The sequence below is a fragment of the Cervus canadensis genome, chromosome 23, assembly GCF_019320065.1.
Source record: "Cervus canadensis isolate Bull #8, Minnesota chromosome 23, ASM1932006v1, whole genome shotgun sequence".
Classification (NCBI taxonomy): Eukaryota; Metazoa; Chordata; class Mammalia; order Artiodactyla; family Cervidae; genus Cervus; species Cervus canadensis.
Genome location: NC_057408.1, coordinates 21,045,214 through 21,062,929, shown reverse-complemented (window position 1 = coordinate 21,062,929; position 17,716 = coordinate 21,045,214). Strand labels below are relative to the sequence as shown.

Genomic DNA, 17,716 nt, shown 5'->3' with positions numbered 1-17,716 from the left:
TGGCAAAGCAGTCATGGAAGCTACCACTTAGTTGGGTAGGATTTGTCCTCCCCTCAGTGGCATTTTCAAAAGTCTTCTATGAGAATTGGGGTCACAAGGCATTGTTTTTGCCCTGAAGTTATTGACCATGAATTTACAGCACACCAAGAGGTAGACGTCAGTCTTCTGCAGCCCTGACCACACACCTGCGCAGCCAAAAGTACCTCCTGCCAGGTGTGGTCTCATCAAGTCCTCACAGCCTCATGGGGCCGGCTGGATGGGGGACGTGGGGCTCTACTGTTTTTTACTGTTACTGGGAGCCAGAAACAGGCATTCTCATTCATGCATTCAACCTTACAGTGCCTTTTAAGGTATCATTTTCATTTTTGTACCTTCAGTTCTTAGCATATCTGGTTTGAACCCAAGCCTTAGAAGCATCTAGACATACTTCTAAAACACAGACAACATAGTTCTCAGAAGCTGACTTTAAAAGCTGCTGAAGTCTTAGCACGCCAGCCCTAAGAAATAGAAGACTAAAAATCATGGACACAGTATTGGCACAGCTGAAAGCATTCATGGATCAGTAAAGCAATCACAACCAAAATAATGTGCATCTAATGCCTCTGGAAGGTTGAAATTTCTCTAGGAGCAGTCTTGGAAAAAAGAAAACATCAATACTGCTCTTCAGAATATACACACACACACACACATCAGCAAAAGATGGTTTTGCAGCAAAAGAACAGCTTGTAAAAGACTTCATATGTAACAAAAAAAAACCCAGGTCTCCCACATTGCAGGTAAATTCTTTGCCAGCTGAGCCACAAAGGAAGCCCAAGAATACTGGACTGGGTAGCCTACCCCTTCTCCAGTGGATCTTCCCAACCCAGGAATCGAACCAGGATCTCCTGCATTGAGGTGGATTCTCTACCGAGTTATCAGGGAAGTCCTATTAACAAAATGCAAAGAAAAAAAATTGTTTTGATCATACAGATAGTGTAAGCACAGTAAATGCTTTGATACATGTCTATTGATTTGACCCTAGAGAGTTTTGTGCACTTTTGGGAAAAAAAGAATTTTTTCATGGTAAAATATTTCCTTGACTGCAGTGAAAATGGTGTGACTATTTTGGTGGCTCAGACAGTAAAGAATCCGCCTGCAATGCATGAGACCTGGGTTCAATCCCTGAGTGGGGAAGATCCCCTGGAGGAGAGCATGGCTATCCACTCCAGTATTATTGCCTGGAGAATCCTCATGAACAGAGGAGCCTGGCGGGCTACAGTCCATAGGGTGGCAGAGTCAGACACGACTGAGTGACTAACACATTTACTCAAAAACTCCAACATAAACAGCTCAGAATAACCGTTTGCATTAACCAGATACGCTGGGTATGTCTTTTCACCATCAGGCATCTGATGCTGGGGCAGGCAGTAATGTACACAGAGCTTCTAAGGTGCCCCCCACTTCCCCTGACACCCCAAGGACCTGCTGAGGCATCTGCTCCTCTTCCACTAAATGCCGTTTCCAGATTCCCCACCCAACCTAGGAAAGGATTAGTCAGTGCTTCTCTTTACAGTCATCATTTCTAAGATCTCTGGTAAGTTGTAAAATGCCTCTCCTCTTCTTCCTGTCCTTTCCCATTTTCATGGAATTTATGGGGAACTTTTGTTAAAAACAGTTAACAGCAAAGACCTCACTAAATGTTTTGCATGTATCCATTCCATGGATTGAAGATCTAAGGAATTTTTAAAATAATACTAAAAGGAAGCATGCCAAAGTGAAAAATTAGTTGAAATGGTCAAATTCATAGAGTTTTGCCAAGAGAACGCACTGGTCATAGCAAACACCCTCTTCCAACAACACAAGAGAAGACTCTACACATGGACATCACCAGGTGGTCAACACCAAAATCAGATTGATTGTATTCTGTGCAGCCAAAGATGGAGAAGCTCTATACAGTCAGCAAAAACAAGACCAGGAGCTGACTGTGGCTCAGATCATGAACTCCTTATTGCCAAATTTAGACTTAAACTGAAGAAAGTAGGGAAAACCACTAGACCATTCAGGTATGACCTAAATCAAATCCCTTATGACTATGCAGTGGAAGTAGGAAATAGATTTAAGGGACTAGATCTGATAGAGAGCCTGATGAACTATGGACAGAGGTTTGTGACATTGTACAGGAGACAGGGATCAAGACCATCCCCAAGGAAAAGAAATGCAAAAAGGCAAAATGGTTGTCTGAGGAGGCCTTACAAATAGCTGTGAAAAGAAGAGAAGTGAAAAGCAAAGGAGAAAAGGAAAGATATTCCCATTTGAATGCAGAGTTCCAAAGAATAGCCAGGAGAGAAAAGAAAGCCTTCCTCAGCAATCAATGCAAAGAAATAGAGGAAGACAACAGAATGGGAAAGACTAGAGATCTCTTCAAGAAAATTAGAGATATCAAGGGAATATTTCAGGCAAAGATGGGTTCGATAAAGGACCGAAATGGTATGGACCTAACAGAAGCAGAAGATATTAAGAAGAGGTGGCAAGAATACACAGAAGAACTGTACAAAAAAGATCTTCACAACCCAGATAATCACGATGGTGTGATCACTGACCTAGAGCCAGACATCCTGGAATGTGAAGTCAAGTGGGCCTTAGAAAGCATCACTACGAACAAAGCTAGTGGAGGTGATGAAATTCCAGTTGAGCTATTTCAAATCCTGAAAGATGATGCTGTGAAAGTGCTGCACTCAATATGCCAGCAAACTTGGAAAACTCAGCAGTGGCCACAGGACTGGAAAAGGTCAGTTTTCATTCCAATCCCTAAGAAAGGCAATGCCAAAGAATACTCAAACTACCACACAATTGCACTCATCTCACACGCTAGTAAAGTGATGCTTAAAATTCTCCAAGCCAGGCTTCAGCAATACATGAACCATGAACTCCCAGATGTTCAAGCTGGTTTTAGAAAAGGCTGAGGAACCAGAGATCAAATCGCCAATATCCGCTGGATCATCGAAAAAGCAAGAGAGTTCCAGAAAAACATCTATTTCTGCTTTATTGACTATGTGAAAGCCTTCGACTGTGTGGATCACAATAAACTGTGGAAAATTCTGAAAGAGATGGGAATACCAGACCACCTGACCTGCCTCTTCAGGAACCTGTATGCAGGTCAGGATGCAACAATTAGAACTGAACATGGAACAACAGACTGGTTCCAAATAGGAAAAGGAGTACGTAAAGGTTGTATATTGTCACCCTGCTTATTTAACTTATATGCAGAGTACATCATGAGAAACGCTGGGCTGGAAGAAGCACAAGCTGGAGTCAAGATTGCTGGGAGAAATATCAATAACCTCAGATATGCAGATGACACCACCCTTATGGCAGAAAGTGAAGAGGAACTAAAAAGCCTCTTGATGAAAGTGAAAGAGGAGAGTGAAAAAGTTGGCTTAAAGCTTAACATTCAGAAAACCAAGATCATGGCATCTGGTCCCATCACCTCATGGGAAATAGATGGGGAGACAGTGTCAGACTTCATTTTTTTGGGCTGCAAAATCACTGTGGATGGTGACTGCAGCCATGAAATTAAAAGACGCTTTTACTCCTTGGAAGGAAAGTTATGACCAACCTAGATAGCATATTAAAAAGCAGAGACATTACTTTGCCAACAAAGGTCCGTCTGGTCAAGGCTATGGTTTTTCCAGTGGTCACGTATGGATGTGAAAGTTGGACTGTGAAGAAAGCTGAGCGCCGAAAAATTGATGCTTTTGACCTGTGGTGTTGGAGAAGACTTGAGAGTCCCTTGGACTGCAAAGAGATCCAACCAGTCGATCCTAAAGGAGATCAGTCCTGGGTGTTCATTGGAAGGACTGATGCTGAAGCTGAAACTCCAGTACTTTGGCCACCTCATGCGAAGAGTTGACTCATTGGAAAAGACCCTGATGCTGGGAGGGATTGGAGGCAGGAGGAGAAGGGGACAACAGAGGATGAGATGGCTGGATGGCATCACTGACTTGATGGGCATGAGTTTGAGTAAACTCCGGGAGTTGGTGATGGACAGGGAGTCCTGGCATGCTGCGATTCATGGGGTTGCAAAGAGTCGGACACAACTGAGCAACTGAACTGAACTAAACTGAACTGAGAGATCCTGGCTTTATTTCTGGCAACTAGAATCCGTCAGGGCATGTATTGCACATATTATATTTGGTACACGTGGCAACATCATGGGCTTCCCCGGTGGCTCGGTGGTAAAGAATCTGCCTGCAATGCAGGAGAGGTGGTTTCAGTCCTGGGTCGGGAAGATCCCCTGGAGAAGGAAACAGCAACCCATTCCAATATTCTTGCCTGGAGAATTCCATGATCAAGTCATGTATCAAGTCACGGGGAGAAGACAGAAAAGCAGTGGAGGAAGAGAAGAAGCAAGTGACTTGGCAGTAATGACACTCCAGTCCAGGGGAGCCTCAGTGATGAGAACTCGTTACTCACATTCACCCACTGTTCCTGCCACGTGGGAACATAGACATGGGGACGTTCATCTACTTCAGCAAATTGTCAGCATTGTCACAGAGAGGAGGAAACGCTACAAAACAAATGTGTGCTCTGTGGGGCCTGCCGTTTCCTGCTTACAGAGGAGACTGAAGGCCTGTGTGTTGATTTCTCAAGGAACCGAAGAGGCGCAATCAAGACCAGCTGTTCGGTTTTTCCAGGAAGCCACTGTGTGTGATGGGCTGCCCGCAGAAGCTCCCAGTTTTGCTTAGGAGCAATTCAGATAAAAACCATCAAGCTATTAAGCTAAATGTCATGGTCATTAATATCTACTTTTTATCTTAACCTATGAGCTTCCCTGGTGGTTCAGATGGTAAAGCGTCTGTCTGCAATGTGGGAGACCCGGGTTCGATCCCTGGGTTGGGAAGATCTCCTGGAGAAGGAAGTGGCAACCCACTCCAGTATTCTTGCCTGGAGAATCCCAAGGACGGAGGGGCCTGATAAGCTACAGTCCATGGGGTCACAAAGAGTCGGACACGACTGAGCGACTTCACTTCATCTAACCTATAGTTATGTAAAGTGCACATAATACATCAAAATATTTTGTTTTTCAAGTAGTTTCAAATAATTGGATTGTAACAGGTTTATTATTTTTCATGTCAGAGTTATAAAAATGTTGATTTCTGTCTTTTATCAAGCATGACAGCATCATCGTTAGTATTATTATTAATACTGGTTTATTTTATTTGGCTCAGATGGTAAAGAATCTGCCTGCAATGCAGGAGACCCAGGTTCCATCCCTGGATTGGGAAGATCCCCTGGAGAAGGAAATAGCAACCCACTCCAGTATTCTTGCCTGGAGAATCCCATGGACAGAGGAGCCTGGCAGACTCTGGTCCATGGGGTCACAAAGAGTCAGACACCACTGAGCAATTAACACACACACATAGACACACACACACACACACAGATGGATCTCTGGGTCTCTGGATCGGAAGATAAGTCTTATCAGTTGAGTACCCAACTAGGGGGCATCATTTAATCCATCACAGGGCCCAAGAATCTGTCATTCTTAATGGATTCATAGTCAAGTAACACAGATAAACCTTGAACAATGGGCCAGGGAAAAGCCCACGTTGGTTCTCACTGCTTAGCAAGCTTGTCACTGAGTTTCCTGTATGTGCTGGTGTCTTTCTAACCAGGCCATCTTCTTCCTCGGGACACAGCCTTAGCAGGGGCTCAGTTCACACACCGCGGATGCCGGTGGCCCTGAGAAATGCTGCCTCGGGTTGCGCTCACACAGCTATTTCTCCAGAACTCACATGTCTCGTCCTGGCCCCTCCCTCCCCAGCCACGCATCCCAAGGCTCCGCTCCCACCTGCCAACACGACATCTGCGGTCATTTAATAGACACCAGCTCACAGACGGCGGCTCAGTTTGGGAAGGACGATTAACCTGCAGCAGAGGTCAATTATCTGACTGTTCCTGGTGAGAGCAAAGAAGGTCGCCTGGAATGAAACTTCTGTCGGGCTCCCCGCAGGCCCGGAGGGAAGCAGCAAACAGAGCCTTGTCCTCCAGCCTCCAGCCGAGCCTTCCCTGCCCCCCAGGTGCTGGAGGAGCCCTTCAGAGCCAAGTGTCAACGAGGACCGGGGAGCAGGCTATAACTGACAAGCTGCCCCCAAACCCTGACTTCGGTAGAGCTGACTCTTTCTTTCCCTGAAAACCCTAAAACCACAGATGATACTCTTCAATGATTTCAGTGCCCTATAACCCAGCTGATCAGACATTAGAGACCATGTTTAGGATAAGCAAAGGGATTTAACAGTAGATTACGGCCACAGTCACCCAGTTGTCAGGTTCAAACTGCCGTGAATTGCTTGAGTTCAATAGTTCAGGTCTTTGTCCACCTTAATGCCTTTTATAGAAGTTACCATGAAGTCCTTGTGACTGGATTGCCAGAGGGATACCCTGCAGTAATTTTTCGACTTACCTGCAAGGGACTTTAGAAATACCCTTTGGCACTTTATGGAAATTGTGACATTATGAAGCAGTATTCAAAGAAATGAACACTATGTGACAATTTGTAGAACAGCCTTCAGATCTGAGCACATTTGCAGAACAAGAAGGAATATAGGACTGTTTAATGTAATTAAAAGGTTTACGTTAATTAGATTCTCTATCTTGGTCAGAATAATTTACAGAGGGAAAAAGAAATAAACCCTTAGCTCTGAAGCATTTTTAATATGCCGTTCAAATACCTTGTTTGAAATTACATTGAGCAGAACTATTTGGAGAAGTGTTTGAGTTGGGTCTGTTTTAAAACCTTGTCATCGAGTTCAACTACATGTTCAACTTAGGGTCCGGATTCATCCCTGAAAAGGAGAAGTGGTTTCTTTGTGCTATGAAATCTTCCCTCACCCACTACACTCTGCACAGAACATCTTTTACCATTATAAATCTCTTCTCCCACTGGCCTTGTTCATTATTAGGATCTTACTTGTAGGATTCTGGTTTGGTCCTGGCCTCGGGTTGTCTTCACAGCTGAGAGGGCATCAATAGCCACTTGAGGAGTCGGGGAGATGGGTCCCCAATCTCACACTCCCACTCAATCGCTGGGCCGGGAGCACTGAGCCGTCCGGCTGGCAGGAGAAGGAAAGATGCTCCTCCAGGAGGCTTTTGGCTGCAAAAACATTGTAGAAATCAACTATCAGACAAGCCACATTTCCACTCTTTAGGGAGAAGAGTCTGGGAAATCTTGACAGTGCTGTGAAAATCAAGATAGTGTTAAACTATGAGTGGGAAATCTGCAAATGTCTTACGGTCAAGTATCTAGGGGCACAGCTGTTAAGCTACAGAGACCCGTACATGGAATTCTTGTTCTGCCCCTGACATGGCTGAGTCACATGGACAATCTCACTTGACCTCTCTGAGTGTCGATGCATCTGCTGGCGACATGGAGACCAAGGAGCGTGAGGGTCAGAGGTGAACACGCACGTCCAGCTGAATATGAGGCTGGAAACTAGGGGGCTTGTAGGCAAGGTCTGCCGTCACCACTCTGTCTACTTGCCTTTGTTCAAAACCAGCGATACACACTGGGACTTGAAGTTCTGAAATTAATGCCACATTTTTCTATACAGTGGAAATGTGTGACCACAAGAATTCAGTTTTATTTTCCAGGAACAGTCTAACATATGTAACCCAAGTATGCAGGGTCAAAATGCAAAAGATTGGGACATCCCTGGTGGTCCAATTGTTAAGACTTTCCCCTTCCAAGGCAGAGGGCACCGGGTCAGTCCCTGGTGAGGGACTAAGATCCCGCATGAGACGTGGCCAAAAAGAAAACAGAAAATGTATCTATAAACCAGAGCTAATGGACATAAATTACCTATAAAGGGAAGAATGTCAAGTTAATAAAACTAAATATTTTTTAAAAATGCAAAGGAACAACACAGAAATGAGAAACTGGGAAAAATCAACACACGGTGTATTTTTAAACAAAAGTATTTTAAACAAAACTGCTGCAATAGCATATTTTTAAAGAAAAATATGCCCTTCATCCCCCTTCTACTTTACCAAATGCCACTAAAAAAAGCTATCTTTTTTTCTTAAATGACCTTCCCTCGAGTTAGTGATAGCTACCCATCCTGGTTTTTAAATACTTGGAGAGCAGCAAAAATTATAACTATTTTAATTGAAGATGTGAGCAATATAGTGACTTACAATAATACATTATATAGCAGCTCCGAGCTACCTCATAATTTACCCAAAGGGAATATACCTTAAAAGGAAAGGATCTAATATTCCAAACCAATTATCCTCCAATTAAAAATAATTTTTTTAAGAAGGAAAAGATATCCCATAATTTCCTTCCCCGATTAGCATATGATCAGGCATGTTACTTCCCTTTCATTGCCATAAATTCTCAAAATGTTGCAGCATGGATCACCCTAAGAATTTTAGCATAAGAATAAAGATGTATCTGACACAGTGGGGGAGCTGGGAGGGGTCCTGGCAGGCAGGAGACGAGGGACAGTGAAAATAAGTCCATACCAGACGGGCCAGACTTCAGTGTCTGGCATGCTGGGATGCAGGACAGGCAGCTGAGCCCACTGGACTCCTCTCCTGCACAACTCGGGACTGGAGACCAGAACCATACGTATGCCATACTCACGCATCCTCCAAGCGTCCGAGGAGCCACCAGATGGGAGCAAATATCACCAATTGCTCAGGGCAGAACTGTGTGCGAAAAGCAAGATTCGCCTCCCCCACACTCTCCTGATCTTCCCTCTGCAGGTGTCTGCGTCCTGACCTCCTCTACATGTAAGGACCCCACGTTGGATTAGGGCTCACCCTTATGGCCTCATTCTAACTTACCTCTTTCCCTAGTGGCTCTTAATCCACCTGCCAACGCAGGAGACATGGGTTTGATCCCTGGGTTGGGATGATCTGGAGAAGGAAATGGCAACCCACTCCAGCATTCTTGCCTGCGAAATCCCATGGACAGAGGAGCCTGGCAGGCAACAGTCCATGCAGTCATAAAAGAGTTGGACACGACTTAGCAAGTAAACAACAACCTCTTTCAAGATCCTGTCTTCAAATACAGTCATGTTCTGAGGTCCTGAGGGCTAGGATTTCAACATACAAATTTGTATGTGTGTGTTCTGTTGCTCAGTTATGTCCAACTCTTTGCGGCCCGATGAGCCAGCCAGGCTCCTCTGTCCAAGGAATTTTACAGGCAAGAATACTGGATGGAGTGGGTTGCTGTTTCCTACTCCAGGGGATCTTCCTGACCCAGGGATCAAACCTGAGTCTCTTGCGTCTCCTGCACTGGCAAGCAGATTCTTTGCCACTGTGCCATCTGGGAAGCCCCAGTATGAATTTGGGGGGATATAAGTCAGCACATTAAAGTAGAAGAATATCCTTATTTGTAGGAAATATGCACTAAAGGATGTGAAAGTAATGTGACATGTCAGCAGCTTAGTCTCAGATGGTATAGAAAAAAAAAAAAAGAGTTCTTTGTACTACACATATTTGCCACTTTTCCGTAAGTCAGAAGCTCCCCAAAAGCTGTTAAAGAAAAATAGTCCAAGAGGAGAATTTTAAGTGTTGTTAATAGGTAGGTGAGCCTGCCACCACGAGCGAAATGACGCTGCAGCTCTTTGAAACCTCAGCTCTGAATTTATCCAAGTCCTTTCCTCCTATCCTTTACCAAGATGAATGCTTTACTAAGCAAAGCATTCTTCAGATAACCCATTACCAACTGTTGGCGTGAATTCTTAATACTCTGCAAGAAAATGATCCTGGAAAGCATAAAATATTTACGGCCTGCTGTCTGCTCTGCCTCACTTGAGGAAAATCCTCATCTGTACACAAATGTTCTTCAGCTTTGGGGAACAGATGGTGGAGAGTAATAAGAAGGCTGAAAAATTAGAAGCAAGAGCCGGGCACAGTACCCAGCCAGGGAAGCTGAGCCCCGTGGGGAGCAAGTGTCTGGATGTTCTTGAGACAAAGAACTTGAACGCGCATCGCAGAATTTGTCCATCAGATTCTGTCCCTTTCTCCTCTTAATCTGGTATACGTCTCCCTCCATCCCCTAGGAACGTGTTGTCCAGCACACTAGCACGCCCTTGGGCCACTGCACAGGATGTCACGGCAAGGCATCTTTAATTCCCTCCCCTCTGCAGGGCAGGTGACCTTGGGAAAGAGACCACACGTGCTTTCCCTCTCAGGAGTGAACCCTCTGACGCACCCCCTTTCTTTACTCCCCTCTGCTTCCCTGGGAATTGCCAGCAGCCCCTACACGAATGCATACACGGATGCCTACTCCCTCTTACTGGCTTTAGGTCTGTCTGACCTAATCACGATATTGTATCATCACTGAAATAGGCTCTCAAGGGACTCCACCATCACATAACCAGCTTTGTTTAGGCTCATTCACCTGGGCAACGCTGCCGAACAGGGCCACACCTGTGCCTCATAAACAGACAGGGACCCTGAAGGACAGCCATTAGTGCACTCATGCACCAAGTCCCGACTTCTAAAGGCCACCGAAAATCAAACACGCCCTGTTGCATTCACAGCGCTGTTTGGTGCATTTGATATTAACTTTTCTTTCCTGAGTGTCATTACAAGTTTGCAAACCTTCAAAACTGTATCTTACTCGAATTAAGGGTGCTGCTTTCTCTGTGATGCTCAAATTGTTGCAGTGAGATGAGCAGAAAGCCCTTTGTGCTAGCTGTCCTGTCCTGATGTCACTGAGATCCCGTGTTCGGAGAGGATTACCTTGCCAGGAGCAGTGGTGGACTCACTATGATATTAGAGCTGTGGATACCGAGTGTGCGCATGCGAGTTGGAGGTGGGCGGGGGGATGTGCAGAAACGATGCTCCTGCTGCCCTCCCTAGGCCACATTTTATGATGAAACTGGAGAAAATATTTCTTTTCAAGGTCATACTTTTAAATTAATTTAACTTTATCACTTACCATTGAATTAGCTTGGGTACTGAATTAAATATTTTAATTGTTTCTAGTTTATTTCTTCTAAAACCTACCTCTTTTAATCTTTAAACCTCTCTCCAAAACTATAATCATGCCTCCTTCTTCCTAACAAGCTGCTTGCATCTCACTAACCCCCATTCTGTAGTCAGTTCATTGACTCTTCCATTCAAAAGCCCATCATACTTGTGTTTGTGGAATTGAGACCCTAAACCCAGGCACAGGAGTATAGGCCATAGGCTACAAGTCACAGGCCAGTGGGGGTGGGGGGTGTTCAGGAGAACTGACCCTCCTAACTCCCCTCAGTCCCTCCATCAGGGGTCTAGTCACCGTGGCCACCACCACAGAACAGAGCTCCAGGGTTATTTGTCTAAAGTTGCCATTCTGAGACCCTCTGGGGCCATCGTGACTCAATGAGGACAACGCACAACGTATTTTCTGCCTTAGAGAAATCAAGCAAAGTAAGATTCTTTCCTTTGGTCTCCAGAAAGCCAGTAGAAAGTTTCACTGCTCCTGTGTTTTAATAAAGGGAAATATCTTTAAATGAAATTTTTACATCCTTGGACAGGACTCCTGGGTAATGACTCCAGGTAACAGCCCAAGCATCCTGTCTGCCCAGCTAATTGTTCAACAGCCTCCTTTCACGGTTACAGTTTGCCTCCTTATTGTCTGCTGCTGCTGCTGCTAAGTCGTATGACTCTGTGCAACCCTACAGACGGCAGCCCACCAGGCTCCCCCGTCCCTGGGGTTCTCCAGGCAAGAACACTGGAGTGGGTTGCCATTTCCTTCTCCAATGCATGAAAGTGAAAAGTGAAAGTAAAGTCGCTCAGTCGTATCCGACTCTTCGTGACCCCATGGACTGCAGCCCACCAGGCCCCTCCGTCCATGGGATTTTCCAGGTGAGAGTACTGGAGTGGGGTGCCATTGCCTTCTCCGCCTTACCGTCTAGGGAGTCCCTAATAGGTTTTTATTGGGTAAAACTTAAGTGGTTGAATCCTGATTCAAAATGACGCAGCTTCTGGCAAGTCAAACATTTAGGGCTGGGCTCCCTAAATTTCATGTCATATATTATTTTCCACTGTTAGATCTACTCCTGAGTTTGTGTCTATATCAAACTCTTTCCTGTAAGTAGAGATTTACCCTAAAGGGATACTCTTGGATTCAAACAGTCATTATTCATTGAGCCTAAGGAGTTTAAGGAGTTGTCAGTGTGGTTGTAATTGAATCTATAACATTACTCAAGCATTTTCCTGTAGTTTCCAAAACGTAAACAACTTGCTTATTGTCCTTCTGAGTATGCCATTACTCTGCTCAGAAATATGCTGTGGTTCCAAATTGCTTCTCAACGACCCTCCTCTATCTCGTACTTTTGGAATTCTCTACAGACCACAACATGCTGTCTCAAGAGTCAGCTACAATCAAGTCACTATATTCACGACCATCAATTGCTGTCTTTTCCATCCCATCTACCGTAACTTCAACCGGATTGATCATTTATTTAGAGATAATAAGTGAAATGTCAGGGAAAACACATGTCCCAAGGTCAAACACAACGAAGGATGAGATTGAATTTACTACCATCTACTTCCTTGTCCATTGTGCGTGTGTGCGTACATAGTCATATGCAATTCTTTGTGACCCAATGGACTGTAGCCCACCAGGCTCCTCTGTACATGCGACTTTCCAGGCAAGAATACTGGAGCAGGTGGCCATTTCCTCCTTCAGGGGATCTTCCCAACCCAGGAATCGAACCTGTGTCTTCTGCATTGCAGGTAGATTCTTTACAGAGAGCCAGCAGGGAAGCTCTCCTTATCCATTACTATTGACAAATTTCACAAAATATTGGAAAATGGAAAAATGGATAAACTATATGAAGCTAATTATTATATCCTGGAGACTTTGAGTTCCTAATTATTTTGATTAATTTTTTAAACCTCTTATTGGGTTCAACAATTTGATTCATATAATGTACATAGACTGATTTTATGTTTTTTTAACTGTTATTATCTAAAAAAGTAGTATTCCAAATTAACCTTTTTTAATTGAAGAAGGGTCTCTTTCCCTTTCTTGCAAATGGGCTTTGTGGGCTGGGCAGGGTCAGAGACTGAAACCCAGGGCACCGGGGGCTATGGAACTGGGTGAGCAGAGGCGGCCCTTTGGCTGTTGTCGCAGGCTTCTAAGCACACACAGTGCTGTTAATTCAGCTTTTAACAGGCACATAAAATACACTGACGCCTTAAAATCTTAACACATGGGGATAGCAAAAGAAAAAGCAACAGCTGTTTATTAAATATTACATGTCCGCATCAGGCATGGTATTCTATGCCAAATTTGTATGTAATAAAAGCGGGGGGGAGGAAGCAAGAGAATAAAAAGCTTTTAATTTTGAGGCACTTTGAATCTCCTGCTGCCCTGACAGACATCTAAAATATACATGAGGGTCCAGAGCCAGGGTCCCCAAACTGGGGCCAGGGACAGGGGCGGGGGCGGGGAGAGAACAGAGCAAACCCCCCTGAAGCACGCAGTCCGCCGAAGGGTGCGGGGTGTGCTCACCACCCGCAACTCCCCCGCATCCTTTCCATGTAAAGGCCAGCACACGTCTTCTTGCTCTCTCTGTGGGCTTCCCAGGTGGTGTTAGTGGTAAAGAACCCGCCTGCTAATGCAGGAGAGGTAAGAGACCCAGGTTCGATCCCTGGGTCGGGAAGATCCCCTGGAGGAGGAAATGGCAACCCACTCCAATATTCTTGCCTGGAGAAGCCCATGGACAGAGGAGCCTGGCGGGCTACAGTCAGTCCACAGGTTGCAAAGAATCGGACACAACTGAAATAACCAAGCACGCATGTCTTTTTGCTCTCTTTATTGTTCCTGTTTTGCCCCTTATTTTTCTCTCCTGTTACTGGGGGGTTGGCAGCTTGTCATTTGGGGACCATTCCCAGCTTCTAGGGGCCACTCCCATCCCGAGTCTCCTGGTTCCTGCCCTTCATCTTCAAAGTCAGCAAGATGGGCCATGCCCCTCTCCCACCTCGAACGAATCTCTCCTCCATCCTCCCTTTCCTCCATTCCAACCCAGCCACCAATGAGGCTTCACTTTTAAGGACTCACATGATGAACGTCCCCCAACATCAGGCACTCAGTAAGTAGCAGCACCTGGTTTGAAACCCAGGTACTGGAGGCTGGGCCCTTAACCACTTGTGGAGTGAAGGTGTTAGTCACTCAGTCGTGTCTGACTCCTATGACCCCATGGACCGTAGCCCACCAGGATCCTCTGTCCATGGGCTTCTCTAGGCAAGAATACTGGAGTGAGTTGCAATTCCTTCCTCCAGGGGATCTTCCCAACCAAGGGATCGAACCCAGATCTCCTGCATTGCCAGCAGTTTCTTTACCATTTCAGCCACCAGGGAAGCTCCTCTTTCCTAATAAAAAAAACAAAGAGAAATCAGCAGTGCACCAGCCACACTGGAGACCGAAGTGGAAAGAAAAGTCAGTTCAGCTGATCCCGTCTTTACCTAGAGCACCAATAGTTTTCTTTATCATGGATAATTTGCATTTATTTTTACTTTTAATATATTTCACAAAAATGTCATTTACCATGATCTCTGCCTTTCTGGATCTCCCTGCCCCGCCCCAAAGCTGTGTCTGAGGAGAGGGGCTCCCTCTCCTCCCCGGGTCCTCAGAGGAAAGAGCACACTGCTGGTTCACCCAGGGAGAAGCCAGTTCTGACCCCCTGTTGGAACTGTGTGACTTACTTTATCGTTGCTGCTGTTATTATAATCATATATGATGGCCTGGCTCAGAGAATCCTGCCTCTCTGCCTGACTGTTCAGCTAAAGTGCCTTTGTTCAGAAGCCAGTCCACCTGTGGATGGCAGGAAGGAAGGAACACATCCTCCTGCCTGAGGTTTGCCATTCTAGGAGATATCTGCAAGACTGATGGCCTTTCTACTTTGTTTCCTCACCTTCCCCCATCTCTGATCCATAAGGGAACCTGGCATCCAAACCCAGGTGAGATGGTTATGTTCAGACATTTGTCTGCCATCTTCTCAATCAGCTGGTTCTCCAAATAAAGTCATATTCCTTGCCTCAACACCTTGTCTCCCAGTGAGCAGAGTGAGCTTGGACTCAGTGACACGCTGATTGCACTGAGAGTGAATCTAGGCACACAAACGCGAACTTAAAAGATGTTCAGAACCGAAAAGTTGAGAGGTTTTTTGGTGTGTGTGTGTGTGTGTGTGTGTGTTTGGCTGGGAATTTTTAGGACTTAAGCCCAAGAAGCAGCATTTCAAGTGACCCTGGGAGAACCACTCCAATGAGAAGAGGAGGAGAAAGCCAGGTTACGTAGGAGTTTTGCAACAAAGGGCAGGTTTAGTTCAGTTCAGTTCAGTTGCTCAGGGTCCGACTCGTTGCGACCCCATGGACTGCAGCACCCCAGGCCTTCCTGTCAATCACCAGCTCCTGGAGTTTACTCAAACCCATGTCCAATAAGTCAGTGATGCCATCCAATCATCTCATCCTCTGTTGTCCTCTTCTCCTCCCACCTTCAATCTTTCCCAGCATGCAGCTCTTTTCCAAGGAGTCAGTTCTTTGCATCAGGTGGTCAAAGAATTGGAGTGTCAGCTTCAGCATCAATCCTTCCAATGAATGTTCAAGGGCAGGTAGTCAGAACATCAAAAGATTATTGTTAACTAAAGAAAACTAAATGTCTGAGCCTAAGGAATTTAGACTTTTCTCTGTATGGGAAGATGCAAGAGTCCGGGCTCTCTGAAATCAGTCCTTTGAGATGCACCTCAGCTATCCGGGGCCAGCGAACTCTGTTTTCACAACCTGCTTTCCCGGAGGCTCACCTTAGGGGAGGGGCTGCAGTCTGATGGCTGCTAGAGGGCAGGTATTCTTTCCTTCCAGAGTGCCCTCAGGGCTCACCAGCTCATCGTTAGTTGCGGCTGGAACACTGATGATTGATACAGCAGGAAAGATTCCATTTCTCACAAGCAACTTCCCCAGACCCAGAATTATAAGCCGCTTAAAAATAATGACCCCCACATGATAGAAAATGGAAAGTGAACCGAAAACTGTTCATAATAAGCAGACACACACAGAGTAGTAACTCTTATCTTTACCTTTCTGTCGATCCAGAGGCGAGATGAGTCACCCGGTGAAGACAGGACTCCTCCTCACTGGTGTGGGCTGCCCTTTTTCGGAAGCGGCCCCAAGCTGTTCAGAATTTCGTATGCCCGGAAGAGGGAGCTCTGGTTTTTGCTTCCCCAGCAGCTAAGGCTCTGCGGTCTCTGTTTCTTTGTTTTGTAAGCAGAGGAAGAGTGTTAAGAAGTCTGTATAAAAGGCCAAGTTACTGTGTGAGATGACCACACCGTTCCGCTGCAAACGTCTCTCTCCCCATCTCTCCTGTCCTTCTCGCCCACGTGTCCTGGGAACGGCCATCTTGAGGGCCGTTTCCCGAGCTTTAACCCTCTAGAGCCACTAGAGGGCAACAGACACCCACCAAAATGAATCTCAGCTTCGTGAAATACAATAAACTGATAATTACAAAGGCATTCTTTTAAGACAACCGTTTTTAGATTGTCTTTTAAAGAGTTTGTTCTTCTAGTATTCGTTTTATATATAGTATTCATTTCAACCTTAAGAACCCCTAGGAAGTTCAATTAAATGTAAAGTAAAAAGCCGACTCATCGGAAAAGACCCTGATGCTGGGAAAGATTGAAGGCAGGAAGAGAAGGGAGTGACAGAAGATGAGATGGTTGGATGGCAGCACCAACTCAATGGACATGAGTTTGGGCAAACTCCAGGAGATAGTGAAGGACAGGAAAGCCTGGCATGCTGCAGTCCATGGGGTCGCCAAGAGTCAGACACGACTGGACAACAACAAAAGCTATTTACACGGCCTCCACGTGCTCAACAGATGCTTAAACGCTGTGTGCATTCTGTAAGAGTGTGCTGGACAGTGAGGTCACAAAACTGAGCAAGACTCAGTCCTTTTCTCTGAGAGCAGACAGATTAGAAGCATAAAGAATTCACTATAGCAATGGACGGTGAGCGTCAGGGTAGACCCAGGATAAGGCAGTGCACGTGAGAGAGAGTCAGTGCTTGTAGTTATGGGGGGCGGGGGGAGTCAGCTAAAGACAGGAGCAAAGAGGGAACATGACCTATGACCCCATGAAAGCAATGTGCGTGCATTTCCTGTGCAAAGTGGAGTGAGCTACATACTCCAGTGTTTATCAGCTGAGAGTTAGAGGGTCTGTAATCACCCCCACACTCTCCCAAAGAGGCTTGTTCATCGGATTTATCAGAGTAAACACACAAACAACAAACCAGGGTCATCCCCAAGACCTGACCGCATCAGAAATCTAAAGGGACCTGCCAAGCACTGTAAGAAATGGAACTTTTTGAAACCCTTTAAAAAAAATTCTTAATTTTAAAGAAAGCATAAAAACAAAATGTATTTTCTCCAAAAGCCATGTTTTTCTCTAAAAATCTCCCTCCCCTCCCACTTTGAGAAGCCAGAGGAATCTGAATCTGGTGGGTGTTAAGCTGGGTCCTTTTGGTGAAGGGGGAGGCCTTCTCCTCCCTTTGGACTAATGAGGAGGTAACTGGTAAGTCGTTGAACAAATAAAATGCCTGCCAATGAAAAGAACGGGTGCTGGCCTTTGTCCCACTCACCTCTGCCCTGGGCTCGGGGCCAGCTCTGATCAGAGGGCAATCAAGGCAGCTCTGAGCCCTGGGAGGTATCAGCTAACCTCTCTGTCCCCAGGAGCTCCCAGAA

At 45.6% G+C, this 17,716-nt stretch overlaps 1 long non-coding RNA gene across 2 annotated transcripts; it reads right to left on the bottom strand.

The window, feature by feature from the left end:
• Positions 1–867: 867 nt before the first annotated feature.
• LOC122425611 lies at positions 868–16,359 on the bottom strand. Of its 2 annotated transcripts, none has more exons than XR_006264927.1 (3): positions 16,059–16,359; positions 6,950–7,132; positions 868–925 (listed from the first exon to the last, which is right to left on the bottom strand). It is a non-coding gene; the product is annotated as an uncharacterized LOC122425611 (long non-coding RNA). The 2 variants fall into 2 exon arrangements; XR_006264928.1 differs by lacking the exon at positions 868–925 and adding an exon at positions 6,690–6,824.
• Positions 16,360–17,716: the final 1,357 nt, after the last annotated feature.